Source organism: Contarinia nasturtii, unplaced genomic scaffold (assembly GCF_009176525.2).
Source record: "Contarinia nasturtii isolate CC-2019 unplaced genomic scaffold, AAFC_CNas_1.1 Cnas_scaffold_1037, whole genome shotgun sequence".
NCBI classification, from domain to species: Eukaryota; Metazoa; Arthropoda; class Insecta; order Diptera; family Cecidomyiidae; genus Contarinia; species Contarinia nasturtii.
In genome coordinates, this window is record NW_022198383.1 from 7,800,099 (window position 1) to 7,825,328 (window position 25,230).

The window sequence follows — 25,230 nt, forward strand, 5'->3', positions numbered from 1 at the left end:
ACATTAATATGCCCCAAAATCATCTCCAATCGTGTTTTCTACATTAAATATGCATAGAAAACATGTTTTGGGATGACTTTAATTTTTTGGCCTAATACAATACCTGCCCTACACTAGGTGTGCGGAAAAGTAAAAAAATAGAAACAAATTAAAACTCTTAAGAGCAATACAACTTGAATGAATGGCAAGAATTAGAAGAGAAAAAAAATACTTGGAAGACTTTGCAAAAATGAGATTGGCGTCAAAATTCTGTTCATATACAATCAATAAATTAATCACTGTATTCTGGATATTAAGTGACGGTATAAGCAGTACCAAGTGTAATTTGCTGTACCAAGTGACGAACGAACATAAAAAACAACGGCATTTTGCCACTATGATATAAAGGCCAAATCGACAATTATGCACTTAAGATAACGAACAGTGGAGCTATTAGATTTTTTTCTAGCAATGCAAAAAAAAAGAAATCCGCTATGCGCCACAACCAACATTGTGAGCTCTTTGTATACTTTTAAAAAAATTCCAAATGTCATTTCTAAGCCGTCATCAATTAGCGATGCATTAGATTTTTGCAAAGAAAGTCAAGCAAAGATTTCATTCGGAATTGTTTAAATCGCATTGATTTTATTGGCATAGGCAAAATGATGATGCGCATGAAATACATTATTATCACTGGCCATATCAGTTGACTTTATGTCGGCTGGCAACATTTAATTATTTTACACGTTTTGTACACTACAAAGTGATCAACGCTCACATTTGCCAAATGGCTTGCAAATCGTTACACAGCTACAAACCGGTTCGATTCTATTGCCGTAAAATCAAATGCAATAAATTGTATGTGTAACGCTCACAAAACATATAGACAGAAGTCATTTTCATTCGCATCTTTAAATTACTTCCTTTGCTGTAGTTAAATGTAATTTGTACTGTGCATATGCACACATGCCTCAATATCATCACTATGATGACCAAATGACGATAAAATAACGGGTTAGATTTTCTCCATGAGTACTTCTTGGTTTTGAGTTTGAGCATTCGAACACAACATATGTAGAGAAACAGGAGTCGCGTGCTAATTACATCACATTTTTATTGTTTTTAATTGAGAGCATTTCACTGTACAATTTCGATCCTAATTTCCAATCTCAAAGTACATTACTTGAAATCACCAAATGATTGCCATCAAGAGATGATTTTCCGAACCACACCATAAAATCATTGTGACCAATGATCACAACTCAACTTTAATGTGAATTTTGAATGTGCGTATCTTTTTGCAGCAATCAAAGCGACAATTTTCACGATGCAAAATTATTGATTGTCTATAAAACTGAACATTTTACGACAATTGTTCGTTGTATTTGGCATCCGAATCGGTTTTTATTCGTTGCTTTTTGTTGTCGATTGTTAAGAATTAAATAAATTTTCGTTAATCGTTTGGTCGTTTCACTGTCTATATAATAATATAGAGTGTGGTGCGGTCAGTTTGTGGACGGTTTTTCGAAAGCAAAAAGAACAAAAAATGTTTATCGTTTTATTTCATTAACACGTTCCTTTCCAGATAAACATGATTTCATTAGCGTTTTCGCCGTTAACTGTCCATGGCAGAAACATTGCTGGTGGAAGGGTTTGTGAATGCTGTTGTTGTTTGTTTTCGGCGGGCCCCATTTTAATGATGAACGCATTAAAATAAATTCCGAGTCGCCACTGCGACAAATGATTTTTAAGTAAAACATATTCATGATCATTAATTTCGCATACACACATATGGCTATCTCTGTGACGTCCAATACAAGCGGCGATCATTAAAGCAAATATAGTGCTCAATAATACCGCCCCATTCGGGACGCCACTCACTTACAATTGATGATGGCGCAACCGCCGCCAATTCCTTTCGTAATTGGCATATGCTACATTATATGCGTGTACAATATTAATGTGTGATGAAATAAACGTCGAGCATACGATGGGATAATCAGTCGTTATGAATATGAAATTAGTGTTTTTATTTTTGCCTGGAAATTGAAAACAAAACAGCAAATAAAACAAAGCAAGTCGAGAACGTAAATTTACGCGAGCAATATGGTTTTTTGTGCATGAACTCTGTGCATTTTTATTGTGTTTTCGGTTTTATTTGTGGTGTGATCGTAATCAGATATTTACGAGATATTCGGACGTACGGAGTGAAGCGGCAGCTTTTTTTTCGGTATGATTCCGTTAAAACGCCAAAGTCGAACGTAATAAATGTGCAAATTGTGTATAAACGAACAAACGAAAGAAAAAAACGCCCACTCATTGTTTAATTTATGCATCTTGGCGGCGCACTTTTCGCACTTTTTACCATTCATTCCTTTGTATCTGATACACAGATGCAGATAATCCAAAATGCCTCACTTGATCTATCTTTATCTCTCTCGCACACTTGATTTTAGCTCTGTTTCATTCTATCTTATCTCTTGTGTTTGTGGCAAATTACAGTTGGAAATGCCATAAAACCACAATTCGACTGAAACTGCGCACAAATGGCATATATATTTCTCATTCTTAATAATTTGTCTGTTTTTATGATAATTTCCCAGTTGCCCAACACACGCTATTCGCAAAACTCGACTTTGGTTGGAAAAAAAATTTGCTTCAGTTTTTGTCTCTCTGGTATTTGTGTGTGAGTGTGTGTGGATGCCAGTTTTCCTTCTGCAATGCCATCGTCGTCACAAATGATTTTATTGAGGTTTATAAGAATGAGCTGGATTTGAATTTTTATAACAATGTTTTTATTTCTCGTTGAAAATACAGTTTTAAATAGCGATTTAACGAAGTGACATACGTCAGATTATCACTGCCGTTAGAAAATATTGTGCGCGCACAATTCACCAAATGAGTTTAAGATGCATGAACTTTTTGTTGTTGTCGATTAACAAGTCGAATACAATGGTGCATTATTCAAATTGTATCGAGGTAAAAAAGTAGAACATTTTTTTTAACCTGCCAAAGAAGGAGAGAATATAAACACCGAAAATGGCATTTGCACCGCAACCAAATGAAACACTGAAAATGCTAATTAATTTGTAATTTCGCACGATTGCAAAAAAAGTACTTTTCAGGTGCAGATTGTACTGCATTTTATATGCACTATATCTACTGAGAATTCATCTCACTTATTCTCCAGGTTTTTTGTTTCGTTTAAGTTCTATTGTTAACATTTCTTCTGCGTTTTTTGGTTTATTTCGGTATTTAATCTGAAACATCGATCAATATCGGTATCGTTTTTTTCTTGTAAAACCATAAAAATGATTGAATCAGTATGAAAAAAAGGGTGAAACACGATCAATTCAAGTAGTATTTTCATTTTTTTTTTTTTTAAATTATGGAGCTCTGTGCAAATTCCAACTTGCTGCAAAGTCACGTTTACATTGGTCAATTTCAGATGAGTTGTTGCTCAAGAAAATTGAACAAATCAATAATATCATACATGGAAGGCATAAATTATTTAAACCAAAGTGGGAATGTTCTTGTTTGTTTTGCATATTTCAATTTTCAACGAGCCAAAGAGAACGAGAAGAAATGGAAAATAAACAATAGTGATCAGTGTAGTTTGGCAAGTACATATCAAGCAAATATTTTCGAAAGCAGTAGCAGCGGCAGTGGTAGTAAAAAACAATAGGGAAATCACAAAGTCCCAAGACACGCAAACCTTCAAGTTGAACTTTCAAAGAAAATGATATATTTTGCAAATGGAAAAACTATCATTTAACTCAACTCTCAAAGTCGGTGTACGAGAGTAAGTAAGCTAGAGAGAAACTGCACACGTGCTTTTATTTCAGTTTAACAAGCGCCCAATTAGCTCACCACTGTTCTACTATACATGTTTCTCGGTTCAGCAATAAATACATTGACCACTATAAAGACCTCATTGCATCTGAGAAAGTTATGTGTGTGAAAATATGTATAACACACTTTACTTCGATGAGATGAGTTTGCATAATTCGAGCATATAATTTTTATTCTTCAAACACCTTCATTTGTATTAAAATTGATTCGCAATATAATTTTTTTAATAAATTCGATATTTTCTCTCTTTATCTTAATTTGTGTCGTTTTTTCGTTTTTATTTCTCAAAGAAAAGAAAAACATCTAATCTTCATAATTAACACCAATAATACCAAGATTACGGAAAATTAATCAGAGAAAATCTTCTTCTACTTTTTAACAAATCGGTATTTGGCTCGGCTGATATCATGCAGATTCCTCATTATCTGCTTCGATCCATAAGTCTGTTAAACTAAGCCTAAAATATTCTGAAATAATGAAATCATTTGGACAGAAAGTAAACTTTATTTTACATTTAAAAAATTTCCCACCAAAAAGATTCTACACATTTTTCATCGCCTGAAGTCATGCGGTTTTTCTCGGTTTTTCTCGAGAGAATGAATTCGAAGAAAAAAAAAATAATTTATTTAATATTGATGAGAGAGTTGCGTAGAGGTATTAAAAATGACAAATGTTCCAAATGACATTCGATTTCTGGTTTCTTGTTTGTTCACAAGAGTAATAATTAAATTGTTTGAGTTTTACGATTCCGCTGCTACTGTATGAAACGCACGGGATTAAAAAACAATGTCATTTTTATGGTTGTGTTTACACAGGTGGTCAATATAATGGTGTTTTAACAAATATTCAACAGGAAAAAAACTTGATTGCATTAACCTTTTGAACTTTTAGTTGTATTTCTTCACAAATGTCTCTTTGTTCAAAGTCATAATCGAAAGAGAATGTGTTTGATTGCGTTCAAAATTTAATTTTAATCCGGCCATATGTTGCAGCCTATCATAATCAAATTTAATGTACAAATAGATAGGAGATTTACATATTAGTATTCCCTTTTGGTTATTCGGCTTTCATCATCGAAGCACGCGCATCGCTCAAGTCACATGCACACAAAATCGAAAACGTTTCGATTCATCAATCGATTCGCTTGATTAATATTTGATTAAGCATTTGTGATAAATATAAATTCGTTGAAAGATAAATGGATACGTGGCCTTTTGTTCAGTGTCATAAGGTACCGTAATGAACTTAATACTTTGCATGGCAAATACACAAAATTTCCTTATTATTATTATTATAGATAATGACTAGTAATCTATTATTTTCAAATGCACTTTTAATTGAGTCGTTATTCCTGAATTTTACATTGATATGTTGAGATGATATTGATTAACTATTCTCTTATGATGTGATTTCAGTCCATGGTTCACATTTCAAACAGAATTCGTGATGTACATCTTAATAAAATCGATATTCGTTGATTTGATTAAATGTAAATGGATTCTATTCATTTGTGCGAAAGCCCATTTTACATAGTAGCTTTCAATGGAAACGAAAAAAAATTCAATTAAATACAAGAGAAGAGATGGAGGGTAAAAAACACCGGTAAAAATCAGTTCGCATTTTGCACAATGAATTAAAGCTCATTTCTCAAATCAAAGTGATTCCAATGCAGGTTTTTTTTTCATCTTCAATCATCCGTAATGTAAAAGAAGAGATGCATTAAAAACAGATGCAATCGAAAATGCGGACTACCATAAACTTACAGCATATAAAATCAATGGACTGTAATACTTATAGTGTAATATGTGTCTTGTCTTTGTGTAAAATGTAATAGACAAAGAAGTCACTTCAATTGAGATGTAAAACTATGAGATTGGATTTATTTCCAATATATAAATTTTAAACAGACTTTTACATGGAAATGAAAATTCTGAAAATCAATAACAATTGGCTACACAGATCTAGTCTCGTGCCAGTGCCATGAATTGAAACACACTCTCAATTTCAAAATTAAAGCTAAAAATGTAATTCATTAAAAAATAAATAAAATCAGATAATTTACCAAAAATAGATGCAACACTTACCTTCAAATTGTATAGATGTGATTAAATGTATAAAACTAATTTGTAAAATTGCGATTGACTATCAGTATATTCCATTTACATGATGAATGCCTATCATCGAATACACGGCAACCAAATTCAAATCCTCTGCAAAGTATTGAATGTAATGCGCTTGGATAAATAACATTCGGTGCACAAATATGTTTGTAACGAAAATTTATTACTTTGTTGAGCTGAATCTGTCTCTGTGTATACAAAGTGAGTTGAATTGAATGTGGTTCAGTTTGGGTTCTATGTGTTGACCACAATTCGGACAAATCACATAACACAATAATAATAGTCGAAACGATAAATTCAACAAATGTCTCTCTCCCTTCACTGAAACACACGATGAAAATGTTCGAATTCACGGAAAAGTGTTCATTCAAATTTTACTGTTTTTAACATAGAAAGTCCAATCAGTCTCAATACTTTTTTTTCGTATATACGCATTGAAAATAAGCAAACTAAATTTGAATATAAATTGTGTATCAGTTCACGTTTATCAAATTCAGCTTGATGTTCAATTAAAAAAAACACACAAAAACATCATTCAAAATGTTGGATGATAAAAAAAGCACACACACGCGCACACATTGATAAATCCAGTGAAATACAATTTTTCAACAATTTGGAGTCTTCTATACATAACACAACGATATTGAGTTTATTTTGCACGATTGCATATGATTACATGGAAAATCCGTTAATCCATTTGATGAGCGAACGCTTTTGGTGGTTGCGTCAGGTCTCCCTTAATCACAAACACCCATTGAATGGAGTTGAAATGATTTTTTTATTTTTTTTTTGTATATGAAATAACACCCGGTTTCAAAGGAACCCCCACATACATGGAGCAATTTCTGATCAAATGAATTCAAACTCGAAAATGAGCAATACTGCCGATGACGAGGATGATGATTATGATAATACGATGAACGTTGTTCACCAAGTTAATTGCCACAACATGCGCTACCGATTTTCATTCACGATAATATAAAATTGGTTTCGTTTTCACAGTTTGTCTAACATTGATGTATTTATTGTAACATGTATTCACTGTTCAGTCACTGCAACCGGGGATGTTTTCATTTGAAACATATTCCACTTGTCACAAGAGAGCTTCTATTCAATTTTCCCAGTCCTATTAATTCATTTGTACCGATAAAAGCACACCGGAATTTATTTAATGCACAATGCATCCACCAATGAAATGTATTACTAAATTGTTTGCAATTTTATTGACGCGCGAGCGAGCCAGCGAGCACACTTTTCATCTAGGTAAAAAAAAATGTGTAGCGAGAATATATATTTTTTTTATTTCACTAATGTAAGCGTTTAAGCTGCTTATAGAAAATACACTAAGCAGCCATACATCGGGCACAAATTGTATAACGCATGCTCGATTTTTCCACACACTCACTCACTTAAAAGCTAAAGCTTTTTGTTTTTCAAAATGAAAATTGCAAACAAAATCTATATAAAATATGAATTCTGTAGTTTTTTTTGCATTTGAGATGCACGCAAACAGTTTATGTTGAAAAGCGTTATTCACTATTATGTTATTTTTGTATATATCTTTCTTTTGTGTTTTGCTCTCGTCACCCCCGACCTTTTTGCAATTCATAGGTTTCTTCTGCTAAATTACTTTTTCATTAATTCCCATATTCATTTTGTTTTTTCCAATTTGGCTTTAACGGTTATGAGTCAATAGTTTTTTTCAAACGTCGTTGCTAAACAGTTTTTTTTCTTTGTCAATTTAGTTTACCACTTTTTTCTTGCTTTCTATGTTATTTTGGTGCAGACACTTTTTAAAAAAATCTGTACTTGGACGCAGAAATTAAATTTTCGTAAATCGGGTTGACGAACAATAATTGTGTCACAGCAAATCGGATTTTACTGTCGTTTATGTTGAACACAAGTTTTTTTTATGAGGAAACTGTAAAGTAACGTAACGGATTACAATGTCTGAAAGCAGTCGAATCCATTCAATACACTTTAATTGAAATTGCCGTTTTTTGCAAGCATTACATTGATCCAGTAATGGAAATTAAAAATATCACCGAATTCTTTGTCGATGGAAGAAGTTCGTTTTCGCTGGTAAAAGTATTCCCAAAAGAAATCACACTGATTTTGAGTAATTTGAAATAAAACGGCAATAAAATGACGTAAGAAATCCACCTGTGGAATTCAATTGAAAATAACTTTATACAGAGCCGAGAAAAATATATGCACATGAAACGGTTGTCTTGTTGAACTGCGCGTGCTCCGAACGATTAATCGGTACTGAAAAGCAAAAATAAACATACGCACTGCTGAAGCATTATCTTACAGCGACGAGTTCACTCAATTTTTTCTCTCGTTTTCTTTCGTTCTCTTTTTCCGTTGCCGTTTTTTTTTTTTGCTGGCTTGCTTACATCGTTATTTCATACCTATTCAACGAACGTAGCACATAAAATGGTTAACACTGCGATTGTATGTATAAGTTTCTGTGTGTCGAATGTCGACACAATACGAGCAGTGTTTCGACCGTGTATTTCTTACACTTTCAAGTTTATTTCCATTCGATTCTCGTTTTTTTTTTGCTCCGCTTTCCGTAAAACCGTTGTGACTGTATCAATCTGAGCGCATGTTGATCGGCGAACAGAGATAGAGTGCGGTGAAGAGATTTTTCAAAACTATCAAGATATAAAGAGACACAAAAATACACAACATCAAATATTAATAATATCGAGAGCTCAGGTGTTCAAGTTTTTTAATAATTCGAAAGAAGATATGTTCATTTGGGTTTGCATCGCGCACCCATACAATGAAATCAGCAGAACGATATATTTAGCAATACAAAGATATGGCTTTTTGTGATCTGAATAAATTTTTGATAAAATAAGCGCGAGAGCTGAAAGCAAACCAATTGACCAAAAAGTGTTTTTTTATTATTGTCGTCTTGAATATTTGCATTAAAATGTGCGCGCTTTTTAGATAGTGTTTGCTTGCGCCATACCAGTTTCATCTTCATTTTCTTAATCCATGAACATTAATTTATGTTGATTCGAATAATCTTCGATATCGAGTCGCACAAATAAAATAGACATGTCTTATAAACGATCTTATCGCCAAAATTAAAAAGAAAAAAAAAACTTTTGAGGAAATCACATGCTTTGTCCAGGTTCAGTGAGTCATTTTAATTTCGGCTATGAGAAAAAATGGAAATGAAATCATTTAAACTATTAACATTCCGTTTGTTTTTGTTGTCAAATTTGGGCATATTTAATCATTTATAGCTTGGATCGACCGCTGTGCTTGCGATCAATTAATGGTCTAAACATACCATTAATGGTCTTTGTTCGGCATAATACAAAGACAGATTATTTGCACTGGATTCAATTGGATCGCGTAAACATTGTTTACTAAACAAATTAGCGTGCTGAGCGCCATCTGCTAATGAAATGTGAATTGCAGTCATTACCAATGGTATTGATTGAACCCATAAAAAATCGGAAATGAGACCGATGTCAAACCATAATCAAGCAATTATGCTTTAATCACGAAGACATTGATAAAAGAGAGAATCATTTTAAGATGCAGAGAAACCTAGAGAGAAACACATCAAGATACATCGATAATTTCCGAACACACATATTAAAATGCAAATTTCGCGCAGTTTAATCTTAAAAGCATCGATATGTCGAAGAAAAAACCATTCAAATTTGATGCAACTTTTATGACTTAATTGAATCCGTGCGATCAAGAGCAAAATTCAGAACAGATAAGAATGTCAAATTCTCGTATTTTTCAAATAAAGAGCAAAAAAACTGTAATCGTATTTGAACAATTGTGATGGTAATTTTTTTTATAATTTAACCGGATGAAGTTTGTATCTTTTGAATAATACCAATCAAATAAGCAAGAAATCAATAAAAAAAAACAATTAAATAAGCACTACGTTTTGTACGAGTATCACTAGCTTGGCAATAGTAAAATAAATTTGATACAATAACGAAATATTAGTCAGTTTATTTGTGAAAGAAGATTCAAAAGTTGAAAGGAAAACACATCACCAACCAATCATGTTCTAGAATTTTGATTTTTTTTATCTAGATAAAGAAATGATATGCTTTTTTTAGTTTTCCGAGTGCAAAACAAACTCATTTTTATTATACATGTTTTGCGAACATTGTAATGAGTCGTAGCGCATATAATTTAGAAACGCAAATATTTCATAAAGTTTAATATCAGAAAAAAATTGTATGTACAGTACACAGAAATTGTTTCCAACGGTGATGCCAATAAAATTTTACGACTTTTAGGTGACATCTAAATTCGTAGTGTATAAGTACAATTACTGCTCGTTTGCAAAAACACAAACACATCAAAAGACCATGGTGTATAGCTAAAACGAATCACTCGTGTACCGAGCAAATTGATTATTACACGAATAAAAAAAATCACTATAAAAACCGAATATGAATGGTTATGCATCGCACAATTATAGCGCCATTGTTGCGTTGACCGTAATTTTTGTTTTGTTTGTGCATCGAATATGGGCCCGAGCGGAGAAATTGCATTTCCAGTTTTATATAACGACTGAACAGAAAAAATAGCATATTTTTTAACCGCACCTTAGCGATTCAAGTTTTAGCGATTGAATTTTGTTGCCTTGTTGCCATTTCTTTTTTTTCGTTTTCTTCAGCAACCGCACACTATTTGTTCGCTTTTCTTTCGGCGCGTTTGTTGACTCCCTTCATTTGCATGCATTTGTGGTGTGTGTGTGCATGTATGCGCCCGGTCTGGTCTGGTTAATTCAAACAAGAAATGCATTAGTGTAGCTAAAAGAAAGCAACACAACAATCCAGCTAATGTGACGCTATTGTTTCTCTTTTTTCACGAACGTTAGTCAGGTAAAAGTAGAAGTATAATATTGCACAAGTTTTCCCGTAATTTTCCTTTACAACTTTGCATGCGCCTCTTGTTTGCTCGCTTGTATATTGGTTTCTTATGAACGTCGTTTCAACGCATATCATCCATTTCTTTTTTTTCTATTCTATGCTTCCTTTCAGCATCGTTCACTTCTTAATATTTTTCGCGTTGCGTTTGTATGTGGCTTTTGACGTTTTTTTCTGCTATTACTTCTTTACGTTGCTGTCAATGCATTTATCAAATGAAAGAGGCAAGAACGAAAAGTGTATATATAAGTGTTAAGGGAAATATATATCATAGTATTGGCGATGCTATACCAATTAGATACACATCTTCTACTTTGGTGAAGAAACTATAAAAATAAAATAAAAACAGCAACAACAAGCACGTATGTATTAAACGAAACCAGCCAGATGCTTCAGTTCGGGTTTTCTTGTAAAAAATGTTGCTCTTTCATCGAAAGTCACAAGCCGATTTAATACTTCTTTACCTCTTGAATTTGCCCGCTCACCTTTTCTTATATCTCATTTTGTTTCTCTTGTTTTCTCGTTCATTTTTGGCGCTTGTTCAGATGTGTTATACTTTCTCATAGCCAGCATTGTGATGCAACTCATCTCCATCGATGTCCAATGGTTTCAAGTACTTGACTTTTAATATTTGTAAACAGCAAGAGCAGAAGTGTGCACCACCTCATCAGTTATGCTATAGCAACCATCACACGCACACACCCCATATTTCGCATACAAAATACCGAAATATAAACGCATAAATATTAAGCAAATAACATACATTTTCAGAATTTACGATCACTCTAGGTGCACTCCGCCAACCAGTTTGAGAATTCTCTGTGTGGTTTCACTATAAGCATAAACTAGTAAAAATCTACCACTCATATTTCTATCTATAAATTTTACGTTTTTTTTTCTTCATCGGTGTTCCGCAGTGTGCGGATTGAACCGAGAGACAAGGGCACAGCCGTTGACTGCAAACGGTTATCATAGTTGGTGGTTTGGTTTTGTTCGGTATATTGTGCGATGATGCAATATTTTACAACGATATTCTTGCTATACGATATTGCTAAAGAAAAAAACAACTAACCCAACAATGTCTTGTCATAAAATTTCTTGCATGGAAAATATTTCAAAATTAAAATCGTAAAACAGAAGCGTAGCAAGCGAGAAAGAGAGAAAAACAACAGAGAAAGAGAGGGCGAGGGGATATGACGAACAATGTCATTCAACTGAATTGCGAATATGCGTTTTGTACAGCAATTCTTTACACACGATCTCGCTGAAAACAATTTCTGAATAGAACTAATTCCAACGTGAAAATTGCTTTAATTTAACTTTTAGTATTGCTTTTTTCGTTATGACAATTTCAATGTAACTCAATTTCGATTTAAATTGCATTTTTTCATTCTGAACCAAGTAAACATATTCCATCAATTGGTTTAGAGGCCATTTCAGAGTATAGACTGCATATACGATCTTTTTTGTTCACACATCAAATTCACACAAAGGAAAAATCATTGTTTAATGCGAAAAGTTCTTGAAGCGAAAACTGATTGCAAGTAAATGAATGCAACGAACATACATGGTCGAGATGAAAAGCTTTTAATTCTCACCCATGCAAAATATGTCACACTGAAAAAACTCGATTGTTCCTAGAATACTTTGATTGCTAAAATAGTTGTTAATTATGAGTTGTCTTCAGTTATTTGAATGATTTTTAGAGAGTTATGCCAGTGGCAGTTATGTACATATGGCAATCATGTAAATTGTGTACAATTTATTACATTCATACTTTGGTCAAAAGATTATTTGTTTAAGGAAAAAAAGCCATTCGTCCATTTTCTGCCCCTTCTGTCACACGTTTTCACATGGTCAACTTTTACAAATTCAAAATATTTTATTTCAAAGCGATCAACTTGAACATGTCCATGGACGCCCAATATATATTGTATGGTGGTGCCATCGTCCTCATCCTAAGTGTGTATAAAAAGAAACGATATTGATTTTTAAACATTTTCTTTTTGTTGAACATGAAAGTCAATGAATCCAGAGATTGTAGATCTCTATTGTCAAACTTGTCTTGGGTTTGTATATTCATTTACTAAGAAATTCTTTGGAATGCACTTGGATTTCTAAATCTTATAAATATATAACGGTGAGAAAATGATTGCACAGATTCTTAATGTGGAATGTGTTAAATAATTAGACGACACCAAAAGTTTTGTAATCCAGAAAATACCGTAGTTGTGAGTGTGGGTGTGTAAAAAAAGAAAATGTTGTTTACAAATTTATAGCTGTGCGTTGATTTAAGTGAAAGGTGGAGCTCAAAAAGAGCGAAAAAGAACAAAAAGAGGTATGAATGAAAAGTAAATAAAGCATGCGACGGCTTAGTTTTGACACAGGTGTGGATACCGCAACGCTAAAAATGTTTGATGTGTAAGGCAAATGATATTTATTAATATTCAAAATGTATGTGCGTTTTCTGCTCTGTTTTGTTTTTCTCGGGTGCAAAAATAAGAAAACATTTGCTACTTTCGCACTCTTATCACATTCTTTCGCACTCTTATCACATTCATCTGTTTATCTGTTGATTATCGCGCTTGCTTATATGGGCCATATATTTATTAAATCATTTTCCTCATGCATTGTAATCAACAACAATTTCGCGCAAACGATGTAAGTGTTGCAAAACTTGTGCTTGTGTATACATAATAATTTCACACAATCCCATCAAGAACATGAAGGTTGTATTTTTGTTTGAGTTTGGGGGTGTGTGAAACGAAAGTTTACTAAAAAAAAAACAAGAAAGAGAGGGATAGAATGCGAGCGGATTTATTTACCACCAACAAATCATAGAAGAAGGAACTTGCACGATTTAACGCCACATAATTTTAGCCATCTGCAGGTAATTATTACACTTTCATAGGTGAATGTGAACATTATTCTACGCGTTAGCAGATAAAAACAAAGAGAGCGAGAAAGAGAGGGAGAGCCGTCGTAAAGTTTGTTCATAAATCATCAATGATTTAGTGTCAGACTTATGGAATCATTTAGCAGCGAATATATTTGAAGGTTTTGTACCTTCTATGCTTGATTTAGTTAAAATTTCCGTATACATTTCCTCTCACGTATACATTAGATACCGCAATATAATTTTGCAATAAAATAATGTTCTTGTGAAAAACGTGAAGCCACCAAAATCACATGTAATTTTCAGTAAATTCTTTATTAAAAACAATATGATGAGGCGATAGAGTCGTGAAAAACATTCATTTCATTATAATTAATGTAATAATCAGTAACATATGGTACAATATAAGTATTTAAGATTTAAATAAATATTTTCACATGTTATTATTTTAAAGACAAACTAACATGCTTTTTCTTGTCAATATGCTGCGCGAAAGGTATGATATATAAAACCAAAATGGGGATGTCCAATTTGGATCACCACCGAGTAATTTCAAGTGCGATAAATTGAGCGTTTTTTTTCTTTTCACATTGCTTGTCACTTTCAAACAACTTATGGATGTAAAGAAACCATTAGAACAACCGGCGGTTCGCTGTATTTCGATGTCTTTATTTTTGAAACATAGAAACTTCAATACAAAAGACAAAGTTTGTGAAAATGGATCCAAAGAAAATCTTTAAGAATAGAAGAAAATGTTCAGTTAAAACATGCATTTTAATTAGTAAAAAAGATGTTCCGAAAAATGTTGGATTGGCAATCTTTATCATATCCATTCGACACATATGAAACGATGCTGTTGTCGTACAAAGAAATTCATCGTTCAACGCTCAACGCTCAATTGGGCTCAAGTGTTGTCCAAAGGAGAATCGACAGAGAAAACCATGCATGCACATCAATGTATGTGTATATAAACAGTTTAAGGAGTTGATCCAATGTTGCAAACAAAAGCATCAACGACTCACTGAAAAGAAGACGGTAATACGGTTCTTGTGTTGAACCACTTTTAATTAACTATTCAAAGCTCTATGCTTGTATTCTGCATCGTATGCATATTCATATTAAGTTAGAAACGATTTTCATTGAGTGAAACGAACAAAGATGATACAATACAGAATATAACAAGACCTACAACAACGACGGAGGAAAGAGAATATGCCAATACCTTCTAAACAACACATCTTTTCTAAACAATAAGATGTTCCGCACAGAATTTAACACAGATAAAACTAAGACAGGATATTTCTTTATATTGTATCGCACACACACACACACCATAGATGTACATTGTACACTGTCAGATTGTAAAAACAAAGTGTCTTCAGAAATGATGAAAACTGTTCAGTTGAGTGTCACGTCATATATTCATATGGTTTCGAATATCAAAGTGAATCAGTTTTTGTTATTTGCATTCACACAGAACTCACTTTCTCTCATTCCTCTTATGTATTTACTCTTTAAAAATATACTGAATCAGAATATACACAAAAACCGATGAAGAAGACGATCAACCAAATACGACACCGTGTGCTTATATCACTCAAAATGTAAAATTTTACTTTGCATATGTGTGCGATAGTCATTGAATGTGTGTGTGTATGTGTGAAAGGATAACTTTTAAATAACTTGCCAGATATGTTCCGAAATTGGAGCGTTTCGTTAAGAGACAGAATTTCTAGTGTGTTTTTTAATAAGTGAAAAACATATGTTCCACATTTCCTCTCTCAATTGCTGCCCCTTATCTCTTTCATAGTTTTCATTTTCACAGCATCTTCTCGAAGAGACAAAACCATCTGCACACATATTCATAGTTTTATCAAAATTTTGCGCGCTTCCGAGCACTTCACTCCTCGAGAGAGGTGGTAGAAAGAGAGGGAAAACATGACACAACTTTCTTCAATAATATTGTTACAACGCTTGTGTTCCATATCATGATCACTTCACTTCATTAGTGTTCATTAAATATAAATAAAACAAGTTTTTTTCAACAACAACGACAAAAAGCACACCAGCTGAAAAAAAAACTCTCACCAGCGCTAACAAAGCAAATTATTTCATTCTTCGCACGAATTGAGTGAGCGCATCCTGATGAATATCGTTTGACAAATTTGCATAAATTACGATTGAATGAGGGAAAAAAATGCAACTTTGTAATTAAATCAACGCACATATACTCCATATTACAAGCACACAACAAGAGCAACAACTACAAAAAATTTGCAAATTCTTTGACATCGAATTCATATATTCACTAGACATCGTCATATGGGAATAATGAGCGTTTGAAATGGCGTCATCCGCAGTGCTTTTGATATGGAAAACTATTATCAGTCAAAATGATGATACATACAACTTAATTTATGTTCATTAAATTCCAAATTCAAATGAAAGTGAGACATCTAGAGCGTTGGAAAAAAAATATTCTAATTTATTATTTGGCGCCATTTAATGCGTAATACTAATTCAGTTTTGGAAATAATAAGCGGCAATTGTAGTGTATTAATTAGGAAGCCGCAGTGTTCTTGGGCTGTCATCGTAAAATCACGATTCATCACTAAATCAATCCCGAGGGGGAAAGAATGTGCGGCAATGATTGAATCGAACCAAAAAAAGCACATTCGAGAATGTAATTAAAAATTAGTTGAGACTGTCAGAGTAGTAATGAGAAGAATAGATTCGTATCTAGCGAACAGCAGCTGGGTAAAAATCGAAATAAATAAAACTAGTTCTTTCATTCAGACTCAGCCACAACATGGAGATCGTAATCGATAGTTATAGACATATGCATGTGTACTGTGTGTAGTAAAACATGTTCGGACGACATCAGAATTGTTGAACAGAGTTCAGTTATATTTACCTACGTACTAATGATGTCTATACATTCTTCATGTTATTACCAGTGATAACAAAAATGTATCACGATAGTAGCCATACAATAAATCAATAAACGGAATATATGTAAAAAAAAGTCAACATAGCCGCACGGTCATTAATCAATTTCGGATCGAATTGAAATCACGATTCTTCCGAATGAATAACCAAATATAGTATGTATAAGACAAGACGGCTTTTAGTCTTAAAATCAATTTTGATTTGATTTGTTTCGTTCAGTTCAATCCTTTTTGTTCAAAAGAGCTCAATCTTTGTCGAAATGTTGATTATGATCGAACGATTTAATATATGTATATTTCGATTAAATGCCATTTTGGTTCCATCCCCGAATAGCAGAAAATGCCAAATTACGGCTAATAATCAAAATTTAAAAATTGGCATTTTTTGAAACAGAAAATGTAAAGATTAAAAAAAGTTCCAATGGACCGCGACAGCGTAGAATTGACATGTGTCAAATACTTTGCAATATAACCTGGAAAATACCGCGGCATCGACGCCTATAAAAAAGCGCGGAAGTATGCACGGGATGCCAAAAGGGAAATGGCTTCAATGCAAAAACAAGAACAGCATCAGCAAAAAAGAACATATTAGCTTTTAATAACTGGAATGCAACTATTCAATCGAACGGAAGGCAAATGCTGGAATGAGTGAATAAAAAGTTGGACCAACCAACAACAAAAATAGCTATTTGTGCCACTGACAGATACGAATGATTCATTTATTTCAAAATTTATAATTCATAATTCGATTATTAATAAAAACATTTTCTCTACGAGCACTCGTTTTTTTAATGCCATGCATTCTACTGGTTGTTTGTTTTTTTTCACAAGCTTGAAATAACTCTGTATGCCAGTGAGCTAAGTACATACAATACTACTGAATTTTTTACCAGAAAAAAAGACAAAAACAGTCGATGGCGACAATTTAATGGAACCATAAAAAGTGTTCGAACAAGAGATGGAATGAACCACACACGCACATAAAAAATGATGCAAATTCATTCTATTGACAACGGATTAGGTTCGGAATGGACCAGCCATTTGGTTAAAAACTAAAAAAAACACACTCACGCGCGATCCCATCCATACACTATAGTGACATTTTTGGAACAATGGTTCCCGTGCCACATAAAATGAATGGCTTTTTCATGAACGAATGAGTGACTCTGAGCATTTGACTGCTCTCAATTTATTGGATAGTCGCCGTTTTTCTAGCATAAAACGAATTAATCAGATTCGGAGCAAATTCAATTTATCATTGAAAATGAGTATGTCTGCATGACCAATTGACCATGCTTTGTACTGTGTGTTTTCTGCCGTGGAAAAAAGCATTTAACCTATTCAGTTTTCTCAAAACTGTAAACAAAATTTATTGATAGAAGAATACGAAACAAACAATCCGTTTTTATCCGGTTTGCTAAGGGGTTGCATTACTACAACATGAACTATTAATTTTCCTCCAGATCCACCTGCCTACGATGGTATTGCTCTCTAAATAAATTTTTTGTGTGACGGACGAAAAATGGGTGCGATTTGTATACCAAGCAAGATAAAAGAGTGAGAAAAGAATTTAATTTGATGTACTTTTCTGAACGGCAGTTGTACAGTCATTTTTACGAAATTAAATTTTTCTTTGAAATTTCTTCTGTATATTTGTGACAAAAAAACGAATAATAAATAAAAATAAATGTCGGCCAAAAAATGAAGTCATAAAAGTGCGGGCGATTGACCGAACAATGTTTTTTTTCGCCAATGCAAATCTTTACCTTTGTTTGGCTTTTATGGTGCAGACCAGTATATAAGCATCATCCATCATGTGTAACAGCATTTTTCTTTTTCGTTGACGTGCTCTCTCTACCTCGGTATTCTCTTCATGGCCTACAGTGCACATAAAGAGGCCGAAAGTTGTGTCAGATTTATGTTTATTTCGGTTCGCAAAGCAAATAAACAAAATTTATTATCGAATGGAGGTTTCAATTATTTCATATTTTCAACGATAATTCCGCATGTATTTTATATACGTTTGGCGAGTATGTAGCTCGATGAATTTAGAATGTCTAGCGTCTAGACTGTGTATATCTCTATAAATTTTCGACTGAAATCTCGATAAATATATGTATATATGTGTATGAGGGGTGCTGCATGCATTATGTAAACAGTTTCGCTGCTCTTTCAAACTACTTTATCGGTGTCTACGTGTGTTCAAAGCGTCCAATCCATGATAGTGTTTTGCTTTCCTCTTCCCTCTTACCCGTATCACACTGTCGAAAAGTTACGATTGGCAAAAAAGTTTCGTCTTCGAAAAGTGGACCAAATGTTGAACATATTTCCCCGAATACCCATATGTTTGCTGAACATTATCGTGACATTTATTCGCATACTTCTCTTGTTGTGTTATCAAAATTATAGTACTTTTCAAATGCATTTTCTCCTTTGCACCATATTCGAAATATTGTAATAAAACAAAATAAATTCCGGTCGTAAAAATTTCGACGTCGTCGTCGAAGATGTAAAAGTGTTTTGCCATTCGCAACCAATATAGAGAAAAAAAGGCGAAATGAACTCGAAACTTGTTTTGTACAGTACAAAATTGAATTCATTACACCGACAAATACAATAAGCTGAACATGCTTAGAAAGCCATAAGTTTGACATCATTTTGACACACCGATAAGCGTTCTCTTGTACTTGCACAATAATATAATAAAGCAACGAATTCATTTTGAACAAATACATTTTTGTCAATACAAAATACACTCTTTCTCTCTCAAACCTTCCCTACCTTTCTCTCAGCAGCAAAATTGTAATAATTAAATTGCATTGTTGCATGTTACTCTTGTTTTGTGTCTACTCGACTCTCAATTCCTTCTAGTTAAATACTTTTCCCTTTTTGCCATTGTGCATATTTCATGAAAATGCTTGCCAACTTTTTTTGTGTGTGTGTGCGTCGCATGAATCCGATTTTAGAGAGTTAACTTTGTTGTGTGTGTGTCATCATATGTACGAATATTTGTTTTTCTAACAATTTGTTAGCGCTTTTACCACAGTCAATTTCTACATACACATGGTGTAATTCAAAGTGTGGCACAGTGTATGTATATTTTTGGATTCTCCACTGGGGGGCTAGAAACAATGATTTTTCAATAAAGAGAGAGAGAGAGAATCGCTGTATGCAAGAGCAAAATGTAATTATTATTTATTTGCATGTTGCATTTATATGCAAATGCTTCTATTCTATGAATGAATTACGATTATTTATTTAAATTTCGGCACCTTTTCCGCACACAACAAAATTCTCTTTCTCTGTCTCTTTTAATCTCTCGCGTGTGCTCTCTCTCTCTCTCTCTCTCTCTCTGTGTGTGTGTGTGTTTGCCAGTGCAATCGAAAATATGCACAAAACTTCAAACGAAAATTATTTTGACATTCCAAAAATGTGTTAGCTTGTTATATTTATATGCATTCAAATCGAGAGCAATAATTATTGTTATGTTTGTTCCAGTGAGCAGTGACTGAATAACGAAAACATTGCAGAGAAATGGATTCAAAGGAATTTTTTTCCACTACGGAAATGAAGAACAAACTTATGGCATTTCCATTGTCTGTATCAACTTTGTATTTAAAATGGAAACTGCCAGTTTTCTTTTGTCTTTTTTTTCGTGCATATGTGCCGATGCAAAACGGCAATCAGCTAAATATAATACAACTCTGTGCTGAAATTAATTTTAATGAAAATGTGTAACGTACGAGGAATTTGACGGTATGCGTTCAATCCACACTACAATTGTATTTTGTTCAAATAATTTCGTAGATTCAGAGAAGTTGAAAGTGCAACGTCTACAATTAATTCACTTGAAATGTGTCAACGAGAATTACGCGGAAGAATTTTGTTATTGTATTGCATTTTGAATTCATTTGAAAAAGCAACATGCATTTGAAAGGTCTTTAAAGCGAAAATGTGCTCTGTCAAAAAGTCAGAGAAGATAGGCAACACCTCAACCGAGACGGAGTAGTGGGTGAAGAGAGAAAATCAAAGATGTGAAAGTGAAAATGGTACAAATGAACCGACCAGCGTTATAAATCAGCACAAATGCTTGAGTACTCTACGAGAGTGATGATCAAAAAGAAGTCAAATGAAAGTTTTCAATTTTTGGCCATTGTTGTTGTCTGAATGCCGTGCATATAAATACAAACATTGCCGCAACAGTGAAAACCACAAATGAACACCCCAAAGACATACATATAAAATAATGTGAAGAATGATTATACAAACGTCTTCTTCGTTGATGGTTTTAGCATGTAAAATGGCAATTTTCAATTTTCATGTCGAGTGAAATGTGTTCTAATTTCGATTATAAGGTGCAAGACCGTTTATTTCGTACCATCGTCTTCTTTTCCATCAGAACCAAAAATGCATGCATTTAATTGAAACTCATGAATAAAATAAGAATATACGTGTATGTAAGTCGAAATAATTAAATTCACACATCTACACAAATGCCACAAACAAAACAATCATTTTATTTCATTACGGCAGCAAAACTACAAAGAGAAAGAGAAAGAGAGAGATCAAATCACTAGTTTTTTTGACGTATTGTTACCGAAGGTGAAGCAAATGCAACAATGCCATGGAATTTCGCACGGTTTATTCGAACGCATCCAACATTTCACAATTGCATATATGTTTAATCTTTCATTCGATGAATCTTATTTGTTATTGTTAAAATCATCAGTGGAGTAAGCAATGTTGAAGTGTTGTACTTCAAGCATTCAAAAGTTTATTCAGATTTTAGAACCCATGTTTAATGAACATAAAGCATACTTTTAACAACAAAGAAAAAAAAATCAACAAAAGAAGAAGAGAAACAGCAGTAACAACATAAAAACACTTGGAAATTTGCATTGAAAATCGGCAACCTTACAAAGCAAAATGCACCCATGGAGAACTTAATGCAATTGATTTAGATGAGGTGAGATGTTTGATAACCGGTAAAAATGAGTGCACATTTCAATTGGCGCGCGTGTGTGCTCTCTCTCTTTCTTTCTCACACCGCTCAAATATTAGTTTAACGACAACGACGATAACATTATACCATTCTATGCATATTTGCTGAAAGAAAAAACTTTGTTGCTTATTGATAATGAAAACTTGTGTTTTGGTTTCCTGTTCTCACCGTACATGGTATGTATATACATTTTGTATGTGAGAACGGGAATGCGAGTTAGTTAGCACTCTTCTTTCTCTCTTTTCTTATATACACTTTTTTCATTTTTTTTTCTTTCGTTCATTTTTCCAATTTACGATTTGTTCTAGTTTTACTTTTCTCGCACGTATGCAATTGTGAAATAATTTTCTATGCGCTGTGTGCATATAATTAAAATCAGTGCACGGCTCGAAATTCTCCATGTACGTCGACCCCGAACCACAGCACGATCGCTGCTACTGTTGTACTTAATGCAGCGGCTTCGCATTATACTGACACACTTTTTTTTCGTTAACTGACACCTCATTGTGTTACTGAGAGAGAATATACTCCGACAACCGACTGAAGCCAAAAGAAACGATACACTCTCCGCTGTGTAGTAATAAAATTATTATAAACGAGTGTTCAATTTTTCACACTCATTAGCAATAGTAATGCGTGTACACTGGGCGATTATTCAATCGGCTGTGGAAAAAAAAAAACTAAAAAAATGCAAATCATTGAAAGTGCTAATACATGTTATGATCATACCTCATTTGAAGATTTTGATGCTCAATGTCAAACAATGGCCTTATTCATGAATGTGACCCACTGTACAAAAGGGTCATTTTTCTTTCACAACGTAGTATTAAACGTAACAAAAAGTGTCAAAATGTTATTACTACTTTTATAAGTGAAAATTAGCTCTGGGGCAATCTCAAAATCTGTAGCATTCAAATCAACGCGAAGGTTTTATTTTGATTCATCACGAACGATAACAGTCCTAGAAAACTCTCTGCAACTTGATGAAAGAAGACTAAAAAAAACAATTAACCGCCAATTCAAACCGAACAGAATAATGGGAATTTTAAAATCGTGCAATTTAATTATGAATACATTGATAATTTTTTGTCATGGTAGAAGTTGATGCATTTTGTTTTGTCTATATGCTCACATTTATTCCAATTAAATTATATCTGTGTGTATTTTTTTTAATTCGAAGAGTTCAACTCAAGTCAAGCCGATTCGCATCAGAACAGTCGCCATTGACAATTTTAATAATGTGAAAATATTTTTGCCGTTCAGTGCCTAGGCCTGCGTAGGTAAAACATCAACAATGCCACTGATTTTAATCAGGAATAAATTTTTATCTTTCAGGACAGGCGTGTTTGGTAATCCAAAATATGCAAATAAGTGTATGTAATTAAAATATTTTATTCATATACAGAGTAGTAGGTTGAGTTGCATTCAATTCACTTTTTAATTTAAATCGGCAAAGTTGGTAATGGAAATTGTGGCCATGGCAGTGGTTACAGCAGCAGTTGATCAGGTAGGAATATCAAAACGTATTTTGTACTGAAATGTCACTTTTGCAAAAAGATTTTTACATCCTACCGCCATCTACTTTCGTATCGATTACTATTCTAATATCAAAACGAAATGAATCCACAAATATGTTTCTAGTGGTTGATTTAATGAATATTATGATTGCCAATCTTTAAAAAAAATGTTTTATTCATAAAAAAATATTAATCGGCAATAAAAAACGTGAATGCATCGTTTTAACAAGTCGAAATATCAAAAGAATTCACTCAATAAAGTTGTGTATTGTGAGAGCCAACTTCAGACAGATTGTATATATGTGACAACTATTTTTTGACATTTGTAAAACCGGCAATTAGGTGTTTGTGTTTCAACTATAAACATTAAACATGCGAAAAGTAATTTAGCTTTTTTTATTTATTAATCATCATTTTACTGTGAATTTTTTTTCTTAATTTTTACATTTTTATTTTCTTGATTCATTATTGGTTGTTTTTTGTGCTTTACTTTCATTTTTTTCCTAAAATTTAGAAGTGTGGAATGTGCGAAAAATCGTTCATTCGTTTACAAACTTTGCGGGAACACGTCGAAAATGTTCACCAGCCAATGAAGAAAAAATTCAAATGCCCGAATTGCGACATATTTTGCTCGAGGCTCTCACAATACACAACTTATAGGTTGGTGGCGCTAGGAGTAAGTTTTTTTGAGTGCTTGCTTTTGATATTCCTACCCGAGTTGATATATTATCATGGTAGCGAAGGTGCACAATATGGACTTACTTTATGTCAACGCATACAACCAAACTTTTCTACACAAACAGAAATTCAATAATTAAATCGGGCAGAATTATTTAACATCCTCGAAGCGAGAGAACACTACATCCGTTGCTTTCAGTGCGAAAATCGTTTCATTGCGCTTTTAAAATTATTTTGATTGAAAAACTCAATTGAATAATTGATCATGTAGATCAGTAGTGTGCGAGGAAAATTTTTCAGGGGGGGGTGATTTTCCAAAAACAAAAAATTCTCTAGCAAATTAGACAAATTTTCGTTTTTTTTTTTTTTTTGGAAGTCACTTTTTGAGGCGAAAATCCCTAGCAAATCGAAAGAATTTTCTCCGCGAAAAACCTTAGCAAATCGGAAAAAAATCTCTCGGAGCCAAAAACCCTAGCAAATTGAAAGAATTTTCCTCAATTTTCTACATTGATGAGCTAAAAAAAAAAAAAAAAAAAGGTCTTCACTTTTTGAATCAAAAACCCTAGCAATTTCGAATAAATTTCACGAAAAATAAATTCTCATCCAAATTCTCATCCAAATCAATACCCCCCCTCCGCACACTACTGATGTAGATAGTATTCAACGTTCACAGCTTGTATGGATATATATTTGGTAACAAAAAAATATTATTGGATGGAATTAATTATGCTACATCGCTGACCGTTACAAAAATGTAAATAGCTGTAAAAAGAGCCGACGATATGGAATTGTCGACTGTTTTCATATGACATATATATTAAAGATACAAACGAGCCAATAAAGTTAGTCTTAATTTGCCATTCCAATGACTAGACTTTCTCTTCCTTTGTCTACTATATATTCAGTATTTTTGTTTGACCTTTGGAGCTTTGAACATGCATTCTTTTTGTATGCTTAATATGTCACAGCGAGAATAACATTATCATTTTCACTGGCACTGAATAGTCAATCGATAGTACCGTGACTGCTAACCGTGCATAAATATTCATGTATTTTAGAATTTTTATGAATGGTCAACCAACTGCACTACGAAGATGTTGCACCGTTTACTGCTTAAATTTGAAAATTCGATTTTAATTGGGTTTGAAAACGTATAGAAAAATAGATGAAATTGAAAAGTGAAAAAGTTGAACGGAGAATGAAACAAAAAGAGAGAGAGAGAGATAATAAAAAAAATAAATGTAGATTGCAAAAAGGATGAGCAGAAAGAATTGAATTAAGCGTTGACTCGAAAACAAACATATATCCAGAGA

The 25,230-nt window shown here is 33.2% G+C and overlaps 1 protein-coding gene across 2 annotated transcripts in view; it reads right to left on the bottom strand.

Annotated features, from left to right (window-relative positions):
• Positions 1–6,371, bottom strand: part of LOC116344168 (irregular chiasm C-roughest protein-like) — a 115,124-nt gene extending 108,753 nt beyond the window's left edge. For both annotated transcript variants that reach the window (XM_031772596.1, XM_031772595.1), the window contains exon 1: positions 5,916–6,371. The gene's annotated coding sequence lies outside the window, so the exon portion shown is untranslated. The remainder of the gene's footprint in view (positions 1–5,915) is intronic.
• Positions 6,372–25,230: the final 18,859 nt, after the last annotated feature.